General features: G+C 43.1%; 1 long non-coding RNA gene across 1 annotated transcript; it reads left to right on the forward strand.

The window, feature by feature from the left end:
* The first annotated feature begins 1618 nt into the window (after nucleotides 1-1618).
* LOC136353862 (uncharacterized) lies at nucleotides 1619-3973 on the forward strand. Its single transcript, XR_010737336.1, has 2 exons — nucleotides 1619-2233; nucleotides 2573-3973. It is a non-coding gene; the product is annotated as an uncharacterized lncRNA (long non-coding RNA).
* The last annotated feature ends 8220 nt before the right edge of the window (nucleotides 3974-12193 follow it).

The raw sequence follows: 12193 nt of genomic DNA on the forward strand, positions 1-12193 counted from the left end.
GAGAAAATATATTTTTGATGATATAAGTAAAAGAGAAAAAAAGGCACATTTTGTACCTCAATTATGGTCCTTGTTTTGTTCATAATAATAAAAAAGTTAGATTATGGGCCTGTTTAAATCCCACCCTAAAATATTTTACCCTATCACATCGAACGTTTGAACACATGTATGAAGTATTAAATACAGGCTGAAAAATAACTAATTGTATAGATTGTGACTAATTTGTGAGACAAATCTTTTAAGCCTAATTGCTCCATGATTTGACAATGTGGTGCTACAGTAAAACATTTATTAATGACGGATTAATTAGGCTTAATAAATTTTTCTCGCGGACTACTGGCAGATTTTATAATTAGTTTTTTTATTAGTGCCCGAACATCCCATACGATACCCTATATAATATACCCGATGTAACACGCTATTACACCTCTAGTAACGAAATCATATCCATAATGCTTAAACTATCTAAATTACTGCACAATTCACGAGGTGAGATGAGTTGTCTGAATTTATTGACTGAGCTATCAGTCTCAGATGTCTGAAGCTGGACCATAAGGCTATAAATAAGAATTCAGAAATGTACACAAACCATTAGTTCATCAAAGAGGATACAGAGAGATACAATAAATACATGGTTCCAACTTTCAACAGACATATCAATAATAACAGAAGTAACACCAATAATGATGCAGGATGCTGGCATAAGGCCGACACAGCAAACACCGATATGAGATGTCATGTACCCAAAAGGAATAAGTTTATTCGAGGTCCCTTAACTTACACCGAATACGATTTTCATCCTTGAACCAAAAAACCGGAAACAACACATCCCCAATTTACAAAACTAGTGCAAACGAGATCCCTCGGTAGTGCTGACCCCGGTTTTGGTTGACGTGATGCCTACGTGGCTCCTTTAACTAAGTCTTCATCCAACGTGGCAAAGACGTGGCAATGTGATCTGGAAAATAATAAAAATTGTAGGCCCACATGTCAGTTACAACAAAAAATAATTAAAATGGAGGGGTCCGCGTGGGCCCAACATGTCATTCTCACTCCCCTCCTGTCACATCCTGATTTTCGTTTCAGGATTTATAAATTATTTAATAAATTATTATTAGAAGTTATATTAAATGTTCATTAATTTACAAGAGAAGTTAAATGTGGGAAATAAAATTTTCTAAATAAAAAGCATGGCTGGATTTAATTTCTATTAAATTCTCCATGGTTAATTATATTCTCTGGAATTTTTTCGGATTTTTCGGAGCTCAACTCTTAATTTTAACCATACAAAGAACATTTCAGTAATTATTCACATATTAAATTAATCATTAAATGGTCTGCTTATAATTTTTTTAAGTACTTTGAGTGTCCAAGTATTTTCAGGATTTTTCTTGAAACTATTTGAGCATTGGAAGTATTTTTAACAATTCAAAGATCATTTCAGTGATTATTTTAATTGGAAAGTTGTTAAATCCTCTCCTAAGCCGTTGGGCTGATTTCAGCCCAACATCTCTCTCCTTCGCGCGCGTGCTGTGCAGCCCAAGTCGGCCCAGCCGAGCTCCCCTTCTCTTTCTTTCTTTCCTTTGTTTTTCAGCCAGCCCAAGACGAAAGTCTAATTGCGTCCCGTATACTGTTCATCTTCAAGCTTGGACAGAAGCCCGAGCTGCCGTCCTGTGCTCTAGCCGACGCCGCTTCCTCCACCAAATCCGCCGCATCCCATGCTCCGCTTGCAAAATTAGTTGAGGGGAAATATTCCTCTTATCCTCCTCTATCTTTTCCCCCAAGAATCGGACTTTATCCCGAAGAAATCAACGCGGAATCGAATTCGTTTTCGAGTTTATCTCTCCAACTAACCCTCGGTTTTTCCGGCTTCGATTCCTCTCGGTTGGAGTCCGATCTCTTCAATCCAAGCCTATAAATAGCATCCCCTGGTCGTCCTCTTTCGTTTGCCCCAACTCCCGAGCTCCCCCGTCGCCCGTAGAGCCGCCGCCGCCTTGCTCTAGCCGCCGCCGTTGCCGGCGATCCTCCGGCCGCGTTGCGCTGCCGCGGTAGCCGTCGCCGCTGCCGTCCGTCGCCGTCGTCGGGTGCGCACGGAGGAGAGGAACCCCGTCCGCCCCTTCGCAGCCGCCGAAGACCACCGGAGCGCCATCGCCGCCGTCAAGCCGAACCGTGCCGCCATTGAACCTCGTCGCCGGCCGTCGTTCGTCGTCGTCCGTCGTTGTTCTTTGCACCGGTGAGTTCGCGTCGTCGTCCTCTACGCGTAGGTGTCCTCGGATGGCCCAACCGAGCCCTCTTTTGCCGGTGGTCGTGACAACCGTGCCATGGCCGGCGATGATGACGTCAGTGATGACGTCATAAATCCCTTTTTCTAGGTTTTCTTTATTAGATGAAAATCGATTAAACTTCGGAAATTCATAACTAAATCATCGTAACTCGGATTCGAGTGGTTCAAGTTGCTAAATTCATCTAAAATCAAAATCTACATGTTAAAAATATCCACATGTACTGTTTATGCTTGTTTTGTACTGTTTATTTGGTTTTTCTTAGTCTTTTTCTTCGTTTTGCGTGTTAGCTTGTCGTTTCCGTCGTTGCGAAGGTTCGTGAGTGCGTCGGAAGTGTTCAAGAAGATTAATTGAAGACCGATTATTGCAAGGCAAGTCACACAGATCCTAAACACAATCCTTTGAGCATGTTGATTCTATATTTAAATTCTCTATTTATTTTAACTGTGCATTTATTTTCGAATGTCACCGGGTGGTGTGAACCTTTTCCTTTGTTATGGCCAATTTGCATTGAATGCCCTATTCCTTGATACCTTGGGTAATAAATTGATTAGCTTGAACCTTATGTATTGGTTTGGTTCAGCTAAATGTTATATATATAATTGCTTAGCCATGCTTAGAAACATTAGCTCACTAATGGGATGAATCATATATACTACATTATTATTTATGGTTATATTTAATGGTAGCTCACGATGGTTAATCGTGTTATGATAATTAATTGGTAATTAAAATATGATTAATGGTGGGTTGTGAGCACATGGTTTTGAAGGTCGTGCTCATGACAATTAAGGACCGGTTCGCGAGCTACTGTTGTGAAACATTAACCGTACCAACCACAAGCCAGCGTGGGCAACGGCTTTACCTTTTGTATAGCATGATTCATTGCGGGGCATCAGACTGAGAAGCGGCGAGAAGTCCGTGGGGGTCGCTGGGGAGTCCATGCCTCTGGTTATATTTATAGAGGGGGTGATTATGATTCAGGAATGGTGCACTGTGGTGAGTTGTGTTGTGCAGGGGGTATTGTCACAGCCTCTATTCGGGTACTTTCTAGTATCGCGACGCATGGTAGACATGATGTTGAGGCTGTGTCTTGTGGGTACAGTGGTACACCTCTGGCCAGAGTAAAACTATTCGAATAGCCGTGCCCGCGGTTATGGGCGGGTTGAGCAATGTTTTTCGTGATTAGTCTCACACATCTCACAAATAATTATTGATGCTATAACTGGTAATAATTTGTTTAGCTCCTGGTTTGGAGGTTTGATCTGTACGACCGGGGTTGGTTGTTCAGGTTTGGTTGGGCCTGTGCAGCATTGGGGTGCTATTCAGTGTTGATTAAAATTGATGATTAATTACTCTACTGTTTTACTTCTCTTAAATGTTTGCTAAATGTTGTCTTCGCAAATGAACCCTATATTATGCCATCCTTCGGAATCCTTGTGCACTTGCATATTTGCTGTGTGGCTTGTTGAGTATGTCATATGCTCATTCTTGCAATAATCAATCAACCTCAATTAAAGAAAAAGGATCCAGAAGGAGAAGACGTTTGGCTTATACCCCAGTTGAGCTGCCTGTGGGAGTGGAGCTGAAGCCATCGCTAGACTGTTATTCCGCTGCTGTTTTCTTTTCTTTTGTAAGTATGTAACGTTATTATTATGATGGATTTGTATATTAAATTATCAGTTTGTGTACCTCGGCTGATTCCTGGACGAGGATTTTATGCACAAATTAGTTCGGAAATTATTAGTGAATTTCCGGGCGTGGCACCTCCTCTTCTATCGCCTCTGTCCTGGCGGGCTTCTTCCTCCTCTATCTCCCCATCTCCCCTCTCTTCATCTCTCTCCCCTCTCCTTTCTCTTCTCCTCTCTCTAGGCACGACGGCTGACGAGCGGCGGGGAAAGGGCGGTGGCCAGTGGGGAGAAGGGGTGGTGCAAAGCGGCCGTTAGGAGAGGAGCAAGTAGAGACGATGGGCGTCACGCCTAGAGAGAGAAGACGGTCGGTGGCCAGGTTCCTCGATGAGGAGAGGATGGAGGTGAGGGAGAGGGAGCTGATGAGCTTGAGCGATGCATCGTCCCATCTTGGCCGTTGTGTTCTTCGGCCGCACCCTGTCGGTCGCGCTCGCATTGATGGCAACCTCTCTTCCTCTTCCCTTATACAAGCCCGAGAGCGTCGGTGGCGCGATGCCCAGACAGGCTCCAGCTCCGCCCTCACCGTACGTCGGAGGAGGCGGAGGAGGGGACTGAGCCACGTCAGGGGCCACAACCAGAAGTGGATGGGGGAACGAAGAGGGGAGGAGGGGGAGCAAAAGTGCGGCCCTCACTCAAGTCTAGGGCGGTGGAGTTGTGTTAGCGGTCGTCTTCTTCCCCAGTCGTCGTGCCCGCCTTCCATCTCACGGTGAGTGGCTCGCCCACCTCCATGCCTCCCGGTGCCACCCCCGCTCGCCAGCCTCCCCACGCCTCCGCTATCGCTCGCTGGCATGCCGGTCGATGCATGTGCCTGCCACATCTAGGGAAGAGGAAGAAGTTGAGAGGGGATGAGGTGGAGGAAGTGGGGCCCATTGACATATGTGCCCCACTATTTTTTAATCTTATTATTTGACTGACATGTGGGCCCACATATTTTGTTTTATTTATTAAATTGTTAAATTTTGCTTTATGTGCCATGTCAGATAAATACCGAGTTAAATTAGCCATGTGAGCACCACGTCAACTGAAACCGCTGTCTAAACTGGCTTGAGACTTATTTTCCACTGGTTTTGTATCTGGTTTTCCGGTTGAAGGACGGAAATCAGATTCATTGACAAGTTAAGGGACCTCGGATGAACTTATTTCTGCCCAAAACAACCTTACTGTTTGAAGAAAAATAAGCAGAGAAGCCCATTTGTATGGCTGGCCTTAGCCCTTTAGTTGGCAAAAGCCCAAATCCGTGTTGGATCATATACAACCAGCTTTTGCCAAAACATGTTGTTTCTCAAAACATAGTACGTATTTTGTTCTGTGTGCACGCTTTTCAAACATGTTATTTCTCAAAACATAGTACACATTTTGTTCCGCGTGCACGCTTTTCAAACTGCTAAATGGTACGTGTTTTGAAAAAAAATTATATATGAAAGTTGCTTTAAAAATCATATTAATTTATTTTCAAGTTTTTTAAGTTAATATTTAAGTAATCATGCGTTAATCTATTGCTCTGTTTTGCGTGCAGAGGAGAGAGGTTTCCAACCCTCCAACAGAACATCATGTATATAAACCTAACCGTTAATTTGGCATGTTCCTTCTACAGCATGTGAGCATCAAGATAGGGTTTCTAGTCAGATGGTATATAAAGTAGTATCTTTCAAACTTAATTTTTTTTAAGAATGTACGATGCTCAAAACACGTAGATAACCAAAGGTCCCCCGTCATCAAACCTAGTAACCCGTCAGCGGTATATTCATCTTTATCACATACTGTATTAAAAAAGACTCTTCGGTCACAAAAGCAATTGCCATTTACTAACCATCTGAAATGTACCATTGTGTATACAGTTATGAAATGTCATGCCGTTTAGCAGTTAACTACACCTTGGTATCAAAATATAGTAATTTTTAGCTATATGTCTGAAATGCTTGTCTAGATAAATAGCTATAAATTACTATATTTTGAAACAGAGGGAGTAACATTTTGCTTTGGGCAAAACTGTCAGCCTGATAAAACAAAATTAATACTTCCAATGACATGACAGGAAGGATTTTTGAGTTTTGAAGCAATAGGGCATTGCGGAAGCAAAAGATTATGGTTCTGGAAGAAGGAATGAGGGGAGGGGCGGGGCATCACTTACCTATTGTTGGAGGAAGCGAAGCGCCGCCTCTGGGTGAGGAACAAGCGGAAGATGGGCGAGTTTTCACATCATAGATCATCTCCACCGCCATCGCCGCGGCGGCGCTGGTGGTGGTAGCCTGGCTCGTCGCTCGCTTGTCTCTCTCCGGCAACCGCGAAGGAGCAAGCAGACTGAGTTGGAGACATCGGAAAGATGATCAACTAGTTTTGGTCCGGGCCTCGGGGCCGTGGGCTCAGTGAAGCCCAGGGACAATGTCAGATTAGGATTGTTGCATCTGATTTAGTTTTTTTTTTGGGGGGGGGGGTTGTATTGAGGGAAAGTGTTGACGAAAAAATCGAACACACCGGCCTGGGAGATCTGCTTAACTCCAGTGCAGGTCCAAATATGATGAGATGCGGGCGTGCCAGTCAGTTTGATCCTGCAACTGACAAGTTGCAGATATGCAAATAGTAGATCAAAGCAGCCAATCGGCTGACAAGCCGATGGAGTAGTTCCAGCCGATAGCCGATAATAGCTGATGCCGATACCAGCCGATAGCGATAGGGTTTAGGCAATCGGCTATATGTACAATGTGGATAATGATATAAAGGCAATCGGCTGATGATGATGTAATAAAATAACAATATAATCCAATATAAACCAATCGGCTAGCAATGATATGATAAATAAGCATCGATCCGAAGGTTAAATCACACATCGGCTGGAGGTCCGATGTCATGAAATCCACAAGATTAGATTAAACAGTGAAACCTTTGTTGTCATCGGCTCAATACAACTTATATGTATATGCAATCCTTATGAGCCGATGCAACGTCCAGATAACTCACCGGCTGAAACCCCGATGAAACCCTTATTGGCAATCAAGAAGTAGGCTAGAGATTATGGTTCTAAGCATGACTTACTAGATCAAACTTAACTGATGCAACACTAAGTATGAAAAGAAACATGATATCTAGACAATCAAGCCGTTGACTGAGTTTTCAGGGTGGTAGATGTCTAAGCTAATCTAATCTAGCAATGCGATTTAGCCGATACCGGCAGAAACCCTAAAACGAGAAGCAGCCGATAGAGCTAAATTGATATGCTAAGACTAGATTAACAGAGACATATGATAAATAGGTAGGAAAATATATCATCCAAACCAGAGCAATCCAAGAGGTCGAATGTACTGATGCAGCCTTGAACGACGCCGACGTAAACGATACAATTGCCTGGGCCGGCGGAACATTGGACTTACCCCTTAGCTGGAGATCGAACACCGATGCAGCCCCGCATCAGGTGCCAAGTCACGCCGAAACATAAAAACAAAAGTAGAAATGGTAAAAGGTGGCGATGCGCCAAATTGTATTGATCGTAGCGATAGATTACATAGACCCCGGGTGTACATATTTATACCCATGGGTTGATACAAGTCCTTGTCAGACAAGAAAGAAACTAACCTAAAGATAAAAGGAAAATGTAAAGTCCTTATCGGACACTAAACACACTTTCCTAAAGATAAAAGGAAACTAACAAACTATTCCTAATTAATAGATAAACTGCCATGCCGCATCCTCTTTAAACTTGGTCACTTAGGGATAAGCTTCCTTTAGTAGATTGATTTTCTTAACCGAATATAGCAGGAATCTTACTATTGGCGACTTGATAACTCCCATCGGCTGATTCCGAGATGTTGCAGCCGATAATGATTATAAGCCGATGACGTCTTTGCCGATTACCAAATTTCACTGTTAACAGAAAGAGATATCTTTTTAGTCACATTTTATAAACTAAAGTTGTAATTTGCATTCTTAGGTCAAATTTTAAATCTTGTAGTTTCTAAGCAAACCATTGCGACATATTTCGCCTCTTCTTAATATAATCAAGGCAGATCTCATGCCTATTGGTTCAAAATACTTTTTTAATAAACTTAATTGTATATATTTTCTTTCGATGCTTTTCATTGATTGAAAATGCTTGAATTTTTGTGTATTGGAATAACTATCCTAGAAGTAATAATGTTTTAATACAATATTTAAATAGCTGAAATGCTTATATCTTAGTATAGAGGGAGTATTATTTAACTTCCCATTTGTACAAAAAGAAGTTAGATATTTAAATTTGAAGACATGCTGAATTCAAAAGGATAACTAGAAGAAAAAAGGAATTGCTAAAATACTCAGATCTTTGCCGAAAAGAGCTATAACTTGATTATACACTTCACTTCCAAAAATAAATAGATGAAGGGAGTGTCTCTAGGGTCAAGCGGGCTTATTTGTCGTCCCCAGCCCTAGGGGCGATCAGAACAGCGACTCTACGTCCACTACCACCAACCCCCTTCCTCCTATCCTCTGCATCACCATCACCCGAATGGCCCGTTGGTAACCGTGCGGCTGCAAGGAAGGCAGCGGTGAGGCTCTCTCTTCTACTCTCAAGGGTGCTATTAGGCTAGGGCTCTGAGGCAATCGTGAAGACAGAGGTGGCGCTGCCGGATCCGAGTCTCCATGGCTAGATCCACACAAGGTGAGGCCAGTGGACGGTGGAGGGCCGAGCCAACACATGCTGTGATTGAGGATGGCAGAGTAATGGTCATAGAGGTGGCGGTGGGGATGCTAGATCAACATCCTATTGGGCAGATCTTATGTCCTTCTAGACGGATCCTGTGTGTCTCCAGTGAGAGGTACAGATCCTTGAAAGCAACTCTTGATGACGACGAGAACGACGTGGGTGGTGGGCATATGCTCTGCAGACATGGCGTGGTGGCCGGTAGTGATATGGAGAGAGGCGTAAAACGGTGTAGCCACGGTGTCAAGGGTGGCCGTGGGCATTGAAGGCCGACGTGCAGCGAGGAGGCAGGGTACCTGGAGTTTGGGCATTCAGCAAGGAGGCACCATGGAGTGGCATGATACAGAAGTCGACAGCGTGTGGTCATCCCTCTTGGGTGAAGTTGGAAGAAGGTAGCAGTGCAAGGCAATGGCGGTGGGACTTGTAAGCTAGTGAGGCCCATCGGTGGTGTGTGGGGAAACTGGAGGTGGCCAGCGTGTTGACGGCTTGATGGAGTCTAGCGGTGAGAAGGGCACATTGTTCTGTCTCGGGAAGGGGCATCTTGCCTGATGGCCAACCGACGGTAAAGTGTTGGTGCGGTGATTGTGAGCTGAAGGTTGTTGGTATTTCTTATGGTCACATATAAATTCGCAAGCGCACGGATATCGCTATAGCATTTCACCCACGAGTACTCCCAAGGGTATCGTATTTGTGCTTCCACAGCGAAGGGGGTGGTATAAAGATATGTTTTTTTATATCTCTTAATCAACCTTTAATTAATTCACCATAGTCTAAATAGTGGTTAGGATAATAAATGATAAGGTAGTGGACACACACAGAAGATTCACCTCTATAAGAATATCTAGTAGGGACTTATCATTAGGAAACTACGATTCATATATACTTGAATACTAATCATTTCTAGTATACACTTAACATATACATGCTAACAACATAGGACTTAGTTCTAGGCACACAGATACTACCGAGAGACCACTCACTACTAGTCTGCCAGCATGGTTATGGCATTTATGCATTCTTACGTCATACTTGAATGTGTAGGAATAAAAAGGACGGACATGGCTATCACCACCTGCCACCTACCTCACTTTCCGTGGAGGCACACCCGGATCCAACAACATTTATTTAGCCTATATACCATGCTTGTGCAAGTAAACAATATCACTAACTCCCCCAAGACTCTCACCCTACGGATGAATAAGTTGGAGTTAAATCAATCTATAAAGGTTATTGGACCGTTACCGTAGCATGGACCAATATACAAAGTCTAGGATGAAGCATATATACAAAGTATATACTATTCATAGAACATATATTAAATAAAGAAATATATAAACCATGAGCATAAATAAATAAAGAAGATAATTCTATTAATTCAACTATAATCTTACACAAAGAGTAAAGTACTAGAGACATACCCAGAACTCCAAGAAGACTATTGGACCGAAGATTCTAAACTTTATTCCTACTAGAAACTGAATACAAAGCGGAAGAGGGGATTTCTTCTTTGAGGTGTGTATTGCAAGTGAGGGAGAGCTCCTTTTATAGCACTCTTATGATGGTTATATGACGGTTATTGGTCCGCCAGCCGTGCATAACTGCCATCAGGTGCGCAGGAGGAGGTGACACGTGGAGGATCAGGCTGAGCGGTGCTAGCCAATGTTCGGTTGAACACCTAGTTCGGTCAAACCAGGAAAACCGCCTTTGGCGAGAGGCTGCCATGTGGGCCCCTTAGTCGGTTTCCAGGTGGTTGGCCCCACTTTGAGTCGATTTGAACTGACTTGTGAGTCCTTTAATCTGTGTGCTCGCACGTGATTCATCGGAAGTGTGTTTCTTCACATGTTGTCTTCATTTCTCCTTCACTTTGATGTATATTCTCTACATCCACATTTGTTTCCCAATCCTAATACAACTACATTATTTGTTGTTGATATACATGTAACATATGCTAATTTTTCCTTTATTCATTGTACTGGTTGGTGTTCAAAATTTGTACTTAACAATCGTCAACAAATGTGCTTTAGATAGTAATGACTGTTGTTTTCTGTTTTCGATAGGGACTCAACAACAGGTTGAGGTAGGAAGATTGCTAGGCGAAAGCCTAGCCCGTTCTGGGGCGGCAGCGATGATGCTTTTTGCGGTAGCCCAACCCCTGTTAGGGCGCTGTTGTGGCATATCTCATTCCTCCTGATGGTTTTGTTGGGAGAAAATCACGCCCTGATCCTCAAGACGGGTGATGGTGGTAGTGTTGTCGCATCATAACCTTCTTGGAGGCGTTGTTTGATGATCCATTTCCTACCAATTCCATCTCCAGACAGTTGTCCTCTTCTGGTGGCGCTTTTAGCCAGCACGATGGCCACGTTGGCGGGACTATGTGGGCGACAGATATATTCTTTCTCGCCCTCGCCTTCTCCAACACAAAGCGTGGACAAAGTTGAGCTTGTCGGGTTGTTCTAAGCTCCTGTTTTTTCTTCAATACGTGTTTGTGTTGTGGGGTTCACATCCACTGCCATTAGAGGTAAATGGCAGAGGTAAACAGTAAAACGTGAGGGATGGTACAGTGTTTTACCACAGCTACAGTTAAAAACCTCTGTACAAACAATGTAAAATACCTACCGTTAGTACGGCATTAATTTACTGTTAGGTACTGTAGCGATCGATCTCATCCATCCACATCTAATCTAACGGCTGAAAATGGCTCATGGTAGAGAGTACTATAGCTGTCTGCCATTCTAGTTTCAATGGTAGAGGATAAGTTCCCAATGTTGTGGGTGAGGGCATGGTGCTTTTTTTTTCCTTTTTCTAATTATAATTAACCTTCCAGGATTATGTTCTTATATAATTTTTTTAGGGCCTGTTTGGTACAGTTCCAACTCCTAAATATTGCTTCAGGAGTTAAGTCTGGAGTGGAGTTGTGGAGCTGCCTAAACCCAGCTCCACAACTCTAGTATATTTTGTGAGAGAGCTCCACCCAACTCTGCTTCCAGTTTTGGTGGAGCTGAAACTGTTTGGCTGAGCTCCAGCTCCAGGAGGTGTGGAGTTGGAGCTGGAGCTGTGCTAAACAGGCTGTTACTGTCATATTGACATGAAACTTCGTAATATCTACACGGGTCATTTTTTTTTATAAAACAGGTGATTGACTATACACCATACAACTAGCACTCTAGCAGTCCTAATTCCCGGCGGAAGGAATATTGGCCAGTCCAAAAAAACCCTAAGTATGTTGCTACGTACTTGAGCTACTATATAGTTTCACAAATGGATTTTATAGGAATTTCATATGGATTATATTAGTACTTGAGCTACTATATAGTTCCACAAATGGATTTTAAAGGAATTTCATATGGATTATATTAGGCGCAATTCAAATTCGTGCAATAATCAAGGAAAAAAAAACCATGGAAACTACCCAAAAAAACAATGGAAACACAGAGAAACTATGGAATGCATCGCCAATCTTTGGCAACGTACGAGGATTCAACCCAAATCTTGTTTGACTCGACCACCCCAAAATCGCCGTCCCGCTCGTTAGTCCGTTACAAATACCC

This window comes from Oryza sativa, chromosome 11 (assembly GCF_034140825.1).
Source record: "Oryza sativa Japonica Group chromosome 11, ASM3414082v1".
Taxonomy (NCBI): domain Eukaryota; kingdom Viridiplantae; phylum Streptophyta; class Magnoliopsida; order Poales; family Poaceae; genus Oryza; species Oryza sativa.